The following is a 16,352-nucleotide window of genomic DNA, read 5'->3' as shown; positions in this document are numbered from 1 at the left end:
CTCTGAGGTAAGTTCTAAACTCCCTTGTACAAAATGTGAAAATCTGTCTGAACAGCTGAAAACAATAACTGATCAGTTTGTTAGTTTGGATGCTCAATTTAGAACATTAAAAGAAGATCATTATTACACTAAAACTAGAGAAAAAAATTACACGGTAAAAATAAAAGCTAGTGGGAAAGATATCAGAAGTCTTAAAGCCAGTCTAGCTGAAAAAATACAGCTAATTGATCTTAGCTATGAAGTGTTAGAAGAGAAAACCAAACTAATTGCTGAAAGGGATAAACAGATAGCTGATTACCAGGTGAAAGTGGTGGAACTAAACAGAAAGCTTGAGCAATTTAGAAATTCCTCCGCAATACTTGATCACCTCGTAAGTGATCAACGTTCCCCAGTTAAAAGGGGAGGAATTGGATATTCTGAAGTTCCACCTCCTTATAATCATAACTATACTTATGATCCTAATAATCAGAAATCTGTTGATGTTGAAATTGGTCAGACAGTTCCTGTTAAGGTTACGATTAAAGATCCAGAAGTTAGTAAAAGCGAAACAAGTTAGCCTGTTTCTAATGTTAAGATTTCTGTTCCGAGTCCTGTCTCATCAAATTCGGACAAGACATCTGAGTCTAGTGAGACAAAAGAAGAGGCTGTGTTACTAAAACGTGGAGAGGAACATAAACCGACTGAAAAGAATTCTCCACTAAACCCGTATGTCCCACCATATGTTAGACAAACGGGCAGTAATGCAACCTCAACATCTAAAACAACTGTTGAGACGAAAGTTGAACACAGGAGCTGTTTCAGATGCAATCAAATAAGACACCTGATTGCTGATCGCCCTCTGAATCAGAGATTCAGAGGTATGAGGCCTTCGAAAACTGAGAGTAAAACTAACAGTAATTACTATAATGGTAAAAATGAAAACTCATCAAAGTTCAGATATTGGACTAATCCAGGTTTTCAAAGAAGTCGATCTCAGGTTTTTCCCTGTTAACAACCAAATCATTAGTTATAATTCATTTAATTCACGAAGGTTTGGATGGCCTCATAGTCAATCTACTAGAAGGTATCCTTTTAGGACTTACAGAAATCATTCTAATACTAACTTTGGACAGCCAAAGTACGGGATGCCTTTTAACAGATTTAATCGACCCAAGACCAGTAGGTCTTGGGTCCCCAGATTTTAATCCTTTGCTTTAATCGTGCAGGAACAGTTGAACAGGGCTGCAAACAATCTATGGGTTGTGGATAGCGGCTGTTCCCGGTACATGACGGGTAACAAGAATTTGTTACACGAATGGAAACCTGTTCAGGGAGGTAGAGTAAGTTTTGCTGGAGAGAGTGGTGGAAGAATTACTGGAATTGGGACGGTGACTAATGGTAAAATGAAGTTAGAAAAAGTGAATTTCGTTGAAGAGCTGAAGCATAATCTGCTGAGTGTATCTCAGATCTGTGACAAAGATTACACTGTGCACTTTACCAAAAATGAAGCGATCGTACTGTATCCTGGTTTCAAGATACCAGAGGAATGGATAGTAATGAAGGCTCCAAGGGAAAAGAATACATATGTTATGGACATGAGGTCGACTGAGATGGCAACAGAAGAATCATGTCTTCTGTCAAAAGCAACTGAATCGGAGTCCGAGTTATGGCATCAAAGAATGGAGCATATTCATCTTCGAAAAATGAACTACATTGTCAAGAATGGGCTGGTGCTGGGTGTTCCCTTGAAAAATTTCAACTTTGAAGACCAAGGCTTATCGTGCAAAAAGGGAAAGCAACACAAGAAATCTCATCACACCAAGAAGGTTAATTCAATAGTCAGTACCCTAGACCTACTTCACATGGATCTCTTAGGTCCCGTGAATGTAAAAAGCCTAGGTGGAACATCATACTGCTTGGTGATAACTGATGATTTCTCTCGATATTCTTGGGTATATTTCCTGAAGACAAAGGATGAAACGGTTCAGTTGGTAATGAATTTGATTACCAAGGTTGAGAATATTATGGGGAAGAAGGTTAAATACATCAGGACTGACAATGGGACAGAGTTCAAAAACTATCAGATGGAGATATTCTGCTTACAGAAAAAGATAGACCACCAGTACAGCGCTCCGTATACTCCGCAACAAAATGGGGTGGCTGAGAGGAAGAACAGAACGCTAATTGAAGGAGCCAGAACCATGCTGGCAGATTCTAAACTTCCTGTGGTGTTCTGGGCTGAAGCTGTTGCTACAGCCTGTTATATCCTTAATAGAGTTTTAACTGTTAAAAGATTGAATAAAACATGTTATGAACTTATGCATGGTAGAAAGCCTAACTTGAGTGGTCTCGAACCATTCGGGTCCCCGTGTTCGATATTAAAGACGAACTCAAAATTTGGTGAGATAGCCGACGAAGGTATTTTAGTCGGATATGTTGTTGGAACCCCCAACAGACGAGTCTTTAATCTATCGACCAGCAAGGTTGAGGTGGTGTGTAACACTGACATCACAAGTTACAAATCACCAAAACCAAGCACGGGACCCGCTGGGGCTTTCGACTATGATAGGCTTTTTAAATCTTTTAATTTGCCTTACTTGGATTGTGCAGAAGTTGATGAGAGAATTGCTACGAAGATGCTTTATGATGAGGAAGAAAATTTTGTGCAACGACCGAAGTACGATGAATGTCAACCTTCCTCGTCAAATGCTGTCGATACCCCTGCTGCCTCTACAGAAGAGAAATTCTTCAATCCGTTTCATTCTCAACAACAATCACCCATTGATGAGCTACCTTCGAACCTGGAAGACAATCTGCAAGTCAGTTCGGTTCCGACTACGAGTGTTCACAAAAATCACCCTTTGGAGAACGTGATAGGTGATTTGTCCGACGGTGTACAAACAAGACGAAGCTTGAATGAGCACACTTGTGTTTACACAAGCATTAAAGATACAGGCATCATTAACGAATGCTTGTACACCTGCTTCATCAGCCAGATTGAACCAAAGAACTATCAAATGGCTCTCAAGGACAGCTCGTGGGTCGAAGCCATGCAAGAAGAGTTAGCCCAGTTCAAGAAGATGGAGGTATGGAATTTGGTTGCAAAACCGAAGAATGTAGATGCGATTTGCACCAAATGGGTTTTCAAATGTAAGAGATATGAGAAAGGAATAATCATAAGGAACAAGGCAAGGCTGGTTGTAAAAGGTTTTAATCAGCAAGAAGGGATCGACTACAATGAAGTGTTTGCTCCTGTAGCGAGATTGGAAGCGATTCGATTGTTTTTGGCATTTGCTGCACACAAGGAGATGAAGGTGTTCCAGTTAGACGTGAAAAGTGTGTTTCTTAACGGTAAAGTCGATGAGGTTGTGTACGTTGAGCAACCTCCGGGTTTGCCTGACCCAGACTTTCCTGATCACGAGTACAAGCTAAGTAAAGCGCAATATGGGCTACATCAGGCCCCTCGTGCCTGGTACGCAACTCTATCCGATTACTTGCTTGACAATGAATTTGAAAGGGGAAAGATCGATAGCACACTGTTCGTTAAGAGAAAAGGAAGCGACTTTCTTCTTGTGCAAGTCTACGTGGACGACATCATCTTTGCTGCATCAAAAGTCGCCATGTGTCAGGAATTTGAAGCCGTCATGAAAAAGAGGTTTGAAATGAGTGCTATGGGTGAACTAACTTTCTTTTTAGGACTGCAGGTTGATCAGAACAAAGATGGGATGTTCATTCATCAGACTAAATATGTCCAAGACGTTCTCAAACGCTTCAAGATGGAGGACAGCACTCCATTTGATACTCCAGTTTGCGTCAACCATAAACTGGGTGCTGATTCAGACAGTGATGCAGACGTGGACCCCACCCAATATTGGGCAATCATAGGTTCTTTAATGTACTTAACTGCATCTAGACCTGATATTATGTTTGCAGTTTGTCTTTGTGCTCGCTTTCAGGCAAACCCAAAGGAATCTCACATGAAGGGTGTGAAGAGGATATTGCGATATCTCAAAGGCAAGCCTAAGCTAGGGTTGTGGTACACGAAAGGAGGAGACTTGGAGTTAGTCGCCTACACAGATTCTGATTATGGAGGATGCAATCAGAATCGGAAGTCAACAACAGGTGGATGTCAGTTTCTTGGAGGCAGATTAGTGTCATGGCAGTGCAAGAAGCAGACCTCAGTCGCCATTTCTACCTGTGAAGCAGAATACATGGCAGCATCGAACTGCTGCTCCCAGGTTCTTTGGATACAACAGCAATTGCGCGATTACGGTCTGAATTTCACTCATACTCCTATTTGCATTGATAACACTGCTGCTATCTTAGTAACTAACAATCCCGTAAAGCATAGCAAAACTAAACACATTGACATCCATCATCATATTATACGGGATTGTGCTGAGAAGAAATTGATAGTGCTCGAAAAGGTTGATTCGTTAGATAATTTCGCTGATTTGTTTACTAAAGCGTTCGACAAAACTCGTTTTCAAAACCTTGTTGAGCTAAATGGGATGATCAATCCCGAGTAACCGTGTTTTTCGTTTTTGTTTAAAAAAAAAAAAACCTCACTATCGCTTAGAATTATGTCGGTTGCTTCAGTTTGAAGGACATATCTTCGGATATGTTTGGTCCTCATTTCTACCTGTAGAATATGAGGATAGCCATTAACCAGATGACTGAAAGTGACCGGGGCGGTTTATGATGTGTTTTTATTCTTTCGCTGAAAATTAGTCGTTCATACTTAGTTAGAAGGACACATACTCGTATGTGGTCGGTCCAGCTGATCCATTGGATCTTCAGGATAGCCGTTTACCTGAAGACTTCGACTTGATCGGGGCGATAGAAGTTAAATTTTTTTTTATTGGGAGATGAAATAATTTTTCAAGTCTACTACTTCGTAAGAAGTTTCTTTACTATGTTTAAAAGAAAATTGATCCAACCTTGGAAAGTGATAGACAAACTGATTCTGTGTGCTTAACTAGTGAAGTTATTAGGCCAAAAAGACTTTAGAACAGTTATTGTATGTCATGGTAGCTTTTTATGGTGCGTAAAAGTAGAAGTGATACTAACTAAATCTCCTCGATCTTAAGTGGAAACTCATTAAGAGTTGGTATGTCTCCGCATATATCTTTCCGAATGATAGGTAGAAAAGCGATTACCCAGTCATACACGAGCCCGTGAGTGTTCTGATTCCCGTGAAGATAGCGTATCAAGAAACTGCAGTGATCCAGATTCGGGACTTGCAGTTGTTTACTACTCTGAAACTGTGTAAATATTTATTAAAAAAAAAAATTATGTGTTATTGAGACATTCTAGAGCTTATAATGTTAATACTTCTCAATCAAGATGCAAGATAGAGAACGGGATGAAGACTCTATTGATCGACGTGTACTTACTATTTAATCGGACACTACGGGTCGAGGTCAACTCGGGGTGACTTGGGGAAAGCCAAATACGCTTTGAGAATAGATAGGAGACATCATAATCTCTGAGGTGTTGCCCATTTATATTTTGAGCTTAATTGAACCTAACCCGTATCACAGAAGCGATGAAAACCATTCTAAGTTATTTACCTGCTTACAACCTGTTTCTTTATTTCATAATACAGCTGAACATGGATCTATGTGACAGTCACTTAATTAGTATGATTCCTGTTCGGATCTTTTCTAAAACGTGGTAGTCCCTGTCGAGACTGAAATTTGATCCCGTGTACTTTATTTCTAAGTTTTATTCTACTTATGTCGTTTTATGTCTTTATATCTGGTTACTTGGTCTTTGATCGTAACATTCTACTTTTTAAAGGAAGGTTTAAAAGTTAAAAGCATAATGTTCAAATTAGAGGGTCTGTTTTGTAACATGGTTATCAAGCGAAGTTAATATAACAGGCGAACTTAAGGGGTAAGCGAAGTTAGCCCCAACTTCGCATGTTCATCTTTGACCCTATATAAAGACATTATTGGTCAGACTCATCATTATTTTCAAACCCAGCGAACTTATCTTCCAGTAACCTCGGCGAAGTTATTTTTCGATTCAATCTTTGTTATCTTTGACAAATACCAATCCGATTTATAGGTGTGTAGTGTTGTCATATCTTATAATCTATGTCATGGCGTTAATCAGAGATCGTTTCGACCCGATTCACGACCCCGTTCTTTCAAACATCTAACACCCGCTTTTCAAACTTGTTTTAACGTAGTCCTATTCAACTTGATCGTGTTGATCTCCGTCAAAACATGTTTGGTTGAGTCCGCAATCTCCAAATTGACCAAAATCACTTCGTTTGAACGTCTAAACTGTTGCCGATTCATATTCAGGCGAAGTTACAGTTTAAGCGAAGTTATCCTTAACTTCGCCTAAGGTTTAACTTCGCCTGATATTTAATTATTTAACAGTATATGAGGCGAAGTTGTGGTTAGGCGAAGTTATCATTAACTTCGCCTGGCCCTTTTTATTTAACATTTATCAGGCGAAGTTCAAGTTAAGGCGAAGTTATTACCAACTTCGCCCCACCCCTAACTTCGCCTATACAGAATAAATCATAACTTCGCTCAGGGTAACAGGCGAAGTTGTGATTTGACTCAACGATTCTCTAACTTAGACTGTTTTTGTTGCAGAAATGGCAGCTGTAGCTGGAGCAGGTGGTGCAGGTGGTGACGAAGGAGGAGATAACAATCGGCAGTTTTTCCCGGGGCATAACATGTACATAACTTTGGACCCGGATGCGAGCGGTGTTGATGATTTCCGCGAGATCATCACGTTTCTTATCCGCTCGCGTATCTTCCACGCTATTACCACAACACTGCCTATATCTTTGCCAAACATAGAAGATTTCTGGCAGACAGTGGAGTATGATTGTCGAGTCGAGCCCCCGGTTATGCGTGCAACGGTTAACAATCAGATAGTGCAGTTCTCGTCTGAACAGATCAGGGTGGCTTTGCAGTTTGGAGATGAAACGAGAGACGATCCTACAGATTTCGTGGCTCCATTCAGAGATGGTGCTTTTCTGAGAATGGGATATTCTGGTCCATTGGGAGATACTCAAAGACGAAAAGGATTCTTGTTAGACCAATGGCAATTTCTTATGCACGTAATGATCGTGTGTATGTCAGGGAGAAAGGCTGGTACAGATGGAATGGGTGCGACCATGCAGTCGGCAATGACATCACTGACTTACAATAAGCGTTATAGCTTTAGTCAGATGGTGTTCTACGAGATAGACCGTCAAAGACGAGCGGTGGCGCGTGAGAGATTTCTGATGTATCCAAGATTCCTTCAAATGATCTTGAATCATGTTGCTCCCACGTTACATCAGCGCCGCCCGATTAGATATGTGGAGAGTGTAAGCAAGAGGATCTTCGCTCAGTGTAGATCATCAAGTGCAAGAAGTAAACCTGAGCTCCGTCCTCGACATACTCCATTATTTGGGTACTTGATCAACCCAAAGTATGTCCCAGCTCGTGGGGACGAGTTTCGGGATCCGGCACCACAACAGGCTGGAGCACCTCAACCACCACCTGAGGTACAACAAGCTTTACCTGCTGCTCCTGTTGTGGCACCGGAGGAAACTGTAGACCTTGAAGCTGCTTTTGGCGGTCAAGGTTTCTTCGATATGGAACGTGTTGATCCTGAGAAAGAGGTGCAAGTCTCGGTTGCACGGGTTACTAGTGTGGATGTTGCTATGGCAGCTACGACGGAGGCTGATTCTGATTCCTCAGATGTTGATGTGGCTGAAGCTAGACGGATTTTAGTTACACAAGAAAGGATTCATGGGAAGAGGAAGAGAGACAACGATGACAGTGATTCGGACTTTGAGGAAGATTTACATCAGTTGGTCCATAGATCGAGAAGAGAAAGGGCAGGTGCAGGTTCGGGAGCTGGTGAGAGCTCAAGGGTGGTTCGTTTCACTCCACCCGCACTGTCTGGTATGACTATAGTCTCTACACCATTGCCAGTTACAGGGCCAATCGCCACGGATGTTCCCGTGGTGACTACCTCATCTTCCTTCGGCATCCCACCCACTACATTCCAGCTCTCGGCTCCGGAGATTGTGTCCTTGCCACCTCCAACTCTACTCCAACGGAGGTCGTAGCAAGGTTTGTTGAGTCGACATTTGTTGCTACTGCAGAGTTGTCAGTTACGATACCACCTGCGGTTACGTTTCCACCTGTTTCTGAGGTGCCGGTTACATTGGGAATCCCTCCTCCGTACGCTCAAGACATATCATATATGAGGTTTGATTTCGATGCAACCTTATCCGATTCGGAAAGAATAGCAGCGCTTGAAAGGGTCGTGGCAGAACAATCAAGAGTAAATCTTATCCAGACTCATGCTATTCAGCGCCTCGTTGCGGAGAATCAAATTCAGTCGTCCCTCCTGATCGAGCATGGTAAAATAATTGATGCCTTGAAACAGTTCTTGGCATCTCAGGGGGAGATGAGTTGTAAGGGTGACGAGCTGAGGACAAAAAAGCGTAACGATCGAGACGATGATCCCAATGCATCGAAAGGTGCAGGTGGAGAGTTGCCAAGAACTGAACAAGCTCTTGGGACTTCCACATCTCAGGGGGAGTCAACGAGTGTAGCTAGCGGTTCATGGGGTGATGATGTGGTGGTTGTGGATGCTGAGGAGGTGTTAGATGATGTTATAGGTGATGAGGATGTGTTACCGTTGGAGGAGATAGAGAAGATAGGGGCTGAGATCGTGATTGATAGTGAAGTCGAAGAGGGAGAGATTGTGGAGGAGAATGTTGAGCATGAAATTCCAGAGGTTGAAAAGTCAGATTTGGGTCAAGATACGGGATGTGATGAGACAGAATGGGAGGAGCAGCCAAGATAGAAAGAAGGCTACGCTCAGTGGTTCGTAAAGACTAAGAAACCGGCGGTCCCTACTATGTTCAAGAAAAGTTACAACATCAGGGGTTATGCTGAATCGAAAAAGGGGATTATATGCTGGTTATATGATGAGCAGTTGAGGCTTTTTGTGATTAAACGGTATGATGGGGTTCAGTATTTCAAGAGGCTGTTGAGATCGTTGAATACGTTGCCTGAATGTGAAGTGAAGGACTTAGCCAGGTTGGGGTTGATAAACAGGAGTGATGATAACATGGCTAGGATCATTGGGAAGATAGTCTGGAAGGAAAGCATAAAGGAGAAAAAGTTCGAGCTGTTGAAACCACAGAAAGGAAAGCTCGTTGAAGACAAAGACAGAGGAATGAGAGCAGATGGCAAGCCTTGGATGATAATGAAGTATAAGCCGATCCGGTGTCTAAAAGAAGTGCCGATGAAACAAATGCCCAAGGATGTGCTCAAAGATCTAAAATGGTGGTACGTTGATTGTGAAACAGCTGAAGCAGTAATGGAGGATGAAGATGAACAAGAGCTGATGAGAGTATATGATCCTATGCATTTAGTGAATTTGTCTCAAGCTGATCTGCAGGTGCTGAACGAGAAAAAGATATTTTACATTCCTGCTTGGAAAGAAGAAGCAAAGAAATATCAAAGAGTAGTTTCAGTTTGTGTACGAGAAGGCGTTCATGCTTGAAGATGGAAGATACAAGATTTTTGGGATTACGAGACACGTGTTTGAAGATAGAGATATGAAGCTACTGCCAAGGGGGAGTCTGTTGGTACATGATGTCAGTAGTTCAGTATCTAGTGTCTATAATTGAGTTAGTATGTTTTGTATTTGAAATTAAGCGAAGTTGTGTCTCAAGTTCGCCTGATATGGGCGAACTTGTGAAACAAACGAAGTTAGTGACAACTTCGCCTAAACATGTTAGGCGAAGTTGTCGTATGTTATAAATGTTTAGCTGCGGCTAGGTTTTGGAAGAAGTTGTTCAGTTTTGTGTAATCGGTGATTGATATCACGTGTTACTAGTTGCAATACAACGTGTCTTTTGAGTATTGTAACGTGTGTTTGCTTGTGTTTAACGTGTTTCGTCTTCTACGCTCGTATCGTCTTACGTAGGGATTCCGCACCTACGTAGAACGAGATATTCCGTGTAGATCCGGCTGGGAACCTACAGGACTTGTTTCGCTTCGCTTGGACTTGCTTCGCTTGGACTTGTTTCGCTTGGACTTAGTTCGCTTTGCTTGGACCTGGTCTGTGTCGCATAGCCTTCTTCGCATAAAAAGAATTCACGCGAAAGCTGGGATTCGAACCCATGACCTCTCGCTACCCATGTTGTGTCTGAAAAAGTTCCACCAACATGATCTTGTGTTTAATGTTTATCTTTCCAAACTTTTATACACAAATTAAATGGTCATTATGAGCTCCCTTTACTTTCCTTTTCTCTTTTTCTTTCCTTTCTCTTTTCCTTTCTCTTTTTTTTTTCTTGTTTCTTCTTTTCTTCCTTGTTTACAAGAATAATTATTATTATTATTATTATTACTTACTTTACCATTATTAATCAAAATCTCAATTTGGTTTGTTTCAAGTTCCAATCTTTTACCTAAATTTCGTTAGATCTATGGACGCCTCAAACTTAACTAACGAGCCGAACGAATCCGACTCTCAAAGTTCACATTTTTACGTCAAGTTTATATTTTTATTAACCTTTAGGCCCCGATCTATGGTTCTACCAATTTTCATGGAGAACCGACATCAAAAGTATGGAGAGTGTGTGTTGGTAAAAATGGACTTGTTTTTTGGATGCGAAAATCACTAAAACGACTTGGATCTCGTTTTCGGTTTCAAAGTATGGAGAGTGTGTGTTGGTAATAATGGAAATGTATGGAATTATGAGATCTAGGGTTTTAGGAAAGGTTTAAGGGTATTTATACCCTTATCTCATGGACCTTAGGCCCATTAATTCACTAAGTTCATGTTTTATTTTGAAGTCCATATCCATTTAAGCCTACCATCTCTCATTTTAATTTATGACTTATTATTATACGACAATTAAATAACAAACTTTATTTAAATATTTCTTTATCTATTATTTCTAAAAGTCGGACGTTACAGATTGGTGTTGGATGCCAGCCAGGCCCGTTTCAGGTTCCAACGCATGAGAAAAACCTGGTGATTAAAACATTTGGCATCATTGCAATGAAACTAATTCATGCAATACTAAATGATTAATAAATGATAAGATAGCCAAAATTACTTTATCCAAAGATTAAAAGTTAATTATAGCATCTTCAAGTCAAAATATTCAAACATAATGTTTTGTGTGGATGCCAAATTCTGATTATTTAAGCAACTTATGATAAACTAAACATATGACTTCCTAACTAATTGTTTAACAAATAATACTAAAATATAATCATCACATGTAACATCCGTATTACGAAATTACTAAATAAAAGAAAATTATTGTTTCGTGTGAGTCGCTCGTTTAAATGTGTGCGTGTTTTTATTTGGATAAGGATTAGGATTGGTGAAGGAAGTGGGTGGTGGGGTCCATAGCTCTCTATATAAGGCCACCCCCCCCCCATCCCTTCACCATTTCTTCCCACAACACACACATACTCTTTCTCAAGACCCGAATCCAATTCCGGGCTAAAGTAAGGAAGATCTTGGTGATCAAGTGTCTTCAAACAACAAGAATCACGTCCAGATCCTCGAGTTGTCCAGATCCGAACCAAACCCGAAGCCAAAGGTGAGTTTTAGCCAACAAGGTTAAGTTTTGTGGTTGAGTTCGACATGAAAATCGATATCTTAGTAGATCGGGTTGTAGGATGTAAGAAAAACATAAACTTGGTGAGTCTTAGCCTCACAAGTATGAAATAGGACAAAAAGATGTTCGGACCTCATAAAACACAGGTATACAAAGTTGGTACGACCCAAACCCCATAAAAAGGGTAAAATCGGGTCCTAAGGAGGAAACAAGGAGAAAAATGGCTTTAAAATGGTAAAAACGAAGAAAAAGGTTGTTTCGCATCGCACAGCCATGCGAAGCGAAAAAGGTTGTTTCGCATCGCATGACCATGCGAAGCGAAAAAGCATGCGAAGCGAAATTTCATGAAATTAATTTTCTGATGCGTTTTTGTCAACCTCAGCCAAGGGCTCTGTCCCTTGGACCCTGCTAGGGGCTGCCGCCCCTAGACTACGCTACCAGGGGCGCTGCCCCTGGACCCCCGTTAGTTAAGGGTTTCATTAACTTAGATGTAAGAAGCAGTAGTAATGGTTAATTGACGCGCGTAATATATTGTATAGTTAGCCGTGCGCAGCTAAGGAAGGGCATTACCATTAACGGCGAGAGAAATCGTCTCCAGGTGAGTTCTAACCCCATTTCTCTTTGAGATGGTTTCGGGGCTGTGTGCATACTTGTAAGAATAGTAACATATATACTTATGTGCTTAACGTGAATGATTAATGCAAGAAATATATATATATATATATATATATATATATATATATATATATATATATGTGTGTGTGTGTGATTAACACAGATGATTGATGTAAGAATGAAAGAAAGAGATTAAAACTTGTTTATGTTAGTTGTTTAACTTAACATGTTTGTAAGAATCTAGAAGGAATGTGAAGTAAGAGTCAGGGTGGCAGGCCCCATTCTAATACCTGGGCAAGAATAGTAAGAGTCAGGGTGGCAGGCCCTTCTAATACCTGGGCAAGAATAGTAAGAGTCAGGCAAGAATAGTAAGAGTTAGGGTGGTATGCCCTTCTAATACCTAGGCAAGAATAGTAAGAGTCAGGGTGGCAGGCCCTTCTAATACCTGGGCAAGAATAGAGTGGCCGATTCTACGATATCGGTGCAAGAAGTTGGGTGGCAGACCCTTAAAATATCTGTGCAAGAATGTATGAATAGTTGTATGTTTGTAAGAATGTGAAAGAATAATCCTGTAAACTGTTAAACTAGAACTCACTCAGCGTAGCTGACCTTTAGTATGCATGCAGGCAAATAGGCTGAGGCAGCTGGCGTGAGGTGGGACACATGGCAGGGATTAGAGAGACTGGCATCTTGGAATAGAAGTTTTATGAAATGTGGTGTTATGTTAAGACAAGAATTATTGTTTTTGTAATGTGATGGTGAATGTTTAATATTATGTATTCCACGAAAAGTTTTTAATTAACTCTGGTTTTAAGAACTATGTTTATAAGTAAATCCAACGTCAAAGTAGGCCTTCCGGGAACGGGGCCTTACATCACATCAAACTATAATTAAATTTTAATAACAAATAATTATTTCATAATTCTAGCAATGATATTAATAATAAGAGGGTATAATGGTTATTATAACTTGCATTTATAAAGATTATAAGTATTTGAAGTAAACATTTACATAACTTGGTAGTTTTTCTTAAGGATAATTACATACATCCTAGTAAACACTTGATACAATATCATAATTATCAATTAAAATATAATTGTATCAAAAAATACCCATTTTCAAATTTATGAGATTTATAGTCTTCCTAAAGATTGCTCTAGGATGAGAGTTTAGACTATATAAAAAAAGCATGGTATAATGGTCATATAACAAACTATATTTGATGAAATGGGTAAGTATGAAATTCTACTTACTTTAAAATGGTATATTTGATATTAACCGTTTTTATTGTTAAATATGATGTTCTGCAATTTTGAGAGGTACATACGAAATTGCTCCTTTATGAATATGACTGCCTTAATCCTTCCAAAGTTGATGTACTTATGTACTATGCGATTGACTTTCTTCTAATTCGTGTTTATACCATGAATCTTCTAACGCCCTGTTCATCAGTCGTTAGCCAATCAGCTAAATTTTCAGTCACTCATAACAAAAATAAATCTATAATAAATACATCAATAGTCATTAATAGTTAAAACTTAAACTTACTTTAATCGGCAACTTGCTTATATGTTGTAGTTGGGTACAAAAAGATATATGAATTTTCTTTTATGGTAAACGGATTAAATTTTGCTAATGAATCAAATAATTAAATAGTTTCAAAAACGTGAATTGAATAAAAATAACGTAAAGACCTCCAGGTTTTTACTTAGCTTTAGGCCTTCTAAATGGTTGGATCGCCACTGACCTTTTGTGCTTATCTATGTTTCATACCTTGTTACATACCTTGACACCACTATGAATGCCTATGCGCTTTTTTTAGCTTTAGCTTTTATTTGTTATCTTTTTTAACTTCTTTTAGATTTTTTTTACATATTTTCCCATGCATTAACATTAATTTTTATGTTATGTACATATTTTATTTATAGTTTGTTAAAAGTCTATCCGCACGCGTTGCAGCGGGACATAGTAGGTATAACTCGAAACATAAACGATATGAACAAAACGACATGGTAAACCCTCGCGCTGTGACGGGGACATGAGAATTCAATACACAAATTGATTTTTCTAAAAGTTATTAAGAACAAAATTTAGTGGCTTTCGTGTTCAGAATGGATTAAAAGTTTAAGATGGCACTAACAATTAGACAAACAATAGCGATTTTGAATAATTTTGTCCTGGATCATGTGAAGCTCTATATTTTCAAGTGCCTCAATATTAGAAAATCTTATCAGTTTAAAAAGGGAAAAAATTGAAAGAAATAAAAAATATATAATCTATAATGTTAAAACATGTCTCCGTATACAAATTTTGTTTTTCTAAAATTGATTAAAATTTTAGTTTCCTTGACTGTTTGCTTTATCCATCTTACATTCAAACAACATAAAGTTCAAAATAATGATCAAGAAACAAAAATAACTGCACATAAAGAGTCAATTAAAATTGGTCAATCACAGCCACTAAAACAAAAAAAAATATACAAAACTAAAATACCCCCGCATAGCCACATACTTCATATCGTTATGCAATAACCTAAACTCTTATTAAACCTTGGCTGTGAGACAGGCAGGTAAAAACTTAGGAAGCAGAACGCATAGTTAAAAGATATGAACCTACTTCGTCACATATTCTCATATTAGGATATTCAGTTTCATGCAATCAAACAAACAAACAAGTTTAGGCATGTGCATTCTATTATTAATTGTGATTTTGACGACTCATTTTGTATTAGCATTACCTTCATGATTTTTTGTAAGGCCCCGTTCCCGGTAACCCTACTTTTGTGTTGGATTTACTCATAAACACAGTTCTAAAATCAGAGTAAATTAAAAACTTCGCGGAATAATTAAAAACTTCAAACATCACATTACAAAACATTCTTTCTTGTCTTAACATACAAATTGTATTTTCATAAATAATTAATTAAAACAGTCATAACACTTCATCATGGATGTCAGTCTCTTCAGTCCATGCCCTGTGTTCCTCCTTAAGCCAGCTGCCTCAACCTATTTGCCTGCGTGCATACTAAAAGTCAGCTACGCTGAGTGAGTTCTAGTTAATCAATTAACATACAATACATTCATACCCTTACTCATACGCGTCCGAAGATACGTATTCATACCTTAGTTTTCTATTACTCCTTTCATAAATATCTTATATACATGCATACGTACTTACATACTTTCTTTCATAAAACCCTATGGTATACCATAAGCTATTCTACATTAAACATCACAAATATTGTAAGGGTCTGGTCCCTATCATCGCAGATATTATAAGGGTCTGGTCCCTAACATCACAGATATTATAAGGGTCTGGTCCCTACTGCCTCGAATAACCATACATTTATCATACGTGCATATTTTACCTGTCTCATGGATATAATATATATATATATATATATATATATACACATGCTCATTCATACTATCATTATATAGTAATAACATCCGGGGCATGATCCGATTGCTCACAGCTTGAAGATACTATCATATATAAAATGTGACAATATCTAATTAATTATTTACAAATATTACACACATAATTCAAATATACAAAACAATTCAAATACACAAATATGAGTTCATATAATGGTTATCTTGATTATATCCTAAGGTCTTGTCTACGTGTCCAACTTCAATCTTCAATACAAGCAACCTGCATATGCGTAGAAAATGGAGTTTGTCAACAACACATGTTGAGTGAGATGATCACCAATTTGACACAACATTAAATAATATATATATATATATAGTTGATAAATGATAAATGCGCAAACCAACCATGTGATAATAATCAATCAAATCATAACAAACATGCATATAACCAAATCGTGTGTGCCAATGAAATCATTGCCAAGCGAATCGGGCATTGATTACAATGACTAAGGTTGTCGGTTTACCTTTGCCAAGCGAATCGGGCTCCGGTTACTAAGACGGTCGTATGATCATACTAATGAGAACCCTATACAAGGGGATATGTTGGACCTCTCCGAACGTTATCAAGTAATCAATTAAACATATAGCAAATAGCAAATAGCATTCAACTGACATTCACACAATGATTATATTTGCGATTTTGTGTATATATATAGATAGAAAATATGAATAAGTACGCATATGTCCCTCAAAACATTTGAAAA

Source organism: Bidens hawaiensis, unplaced genomic scaffold (genome assembly GCF_021521415.1).
Source record: "Bidens hawaiensis isolate Kalapana, Puna unplaced genomic scaffold, B.hawaiensis_p1.1 tig00012786_1, whole genome shotgun sequence".
NCBI lineage: Eukaryota > Viridiplantae > Streptophyta > Magnoliopsida > Asterales > Asteraceae > Bidens > Bidens hawaiensis.
The sequence above is the reverse complement of the archived record's forward strand: the minus strand, read 5'-3'. Positions refer to the sequence as shown.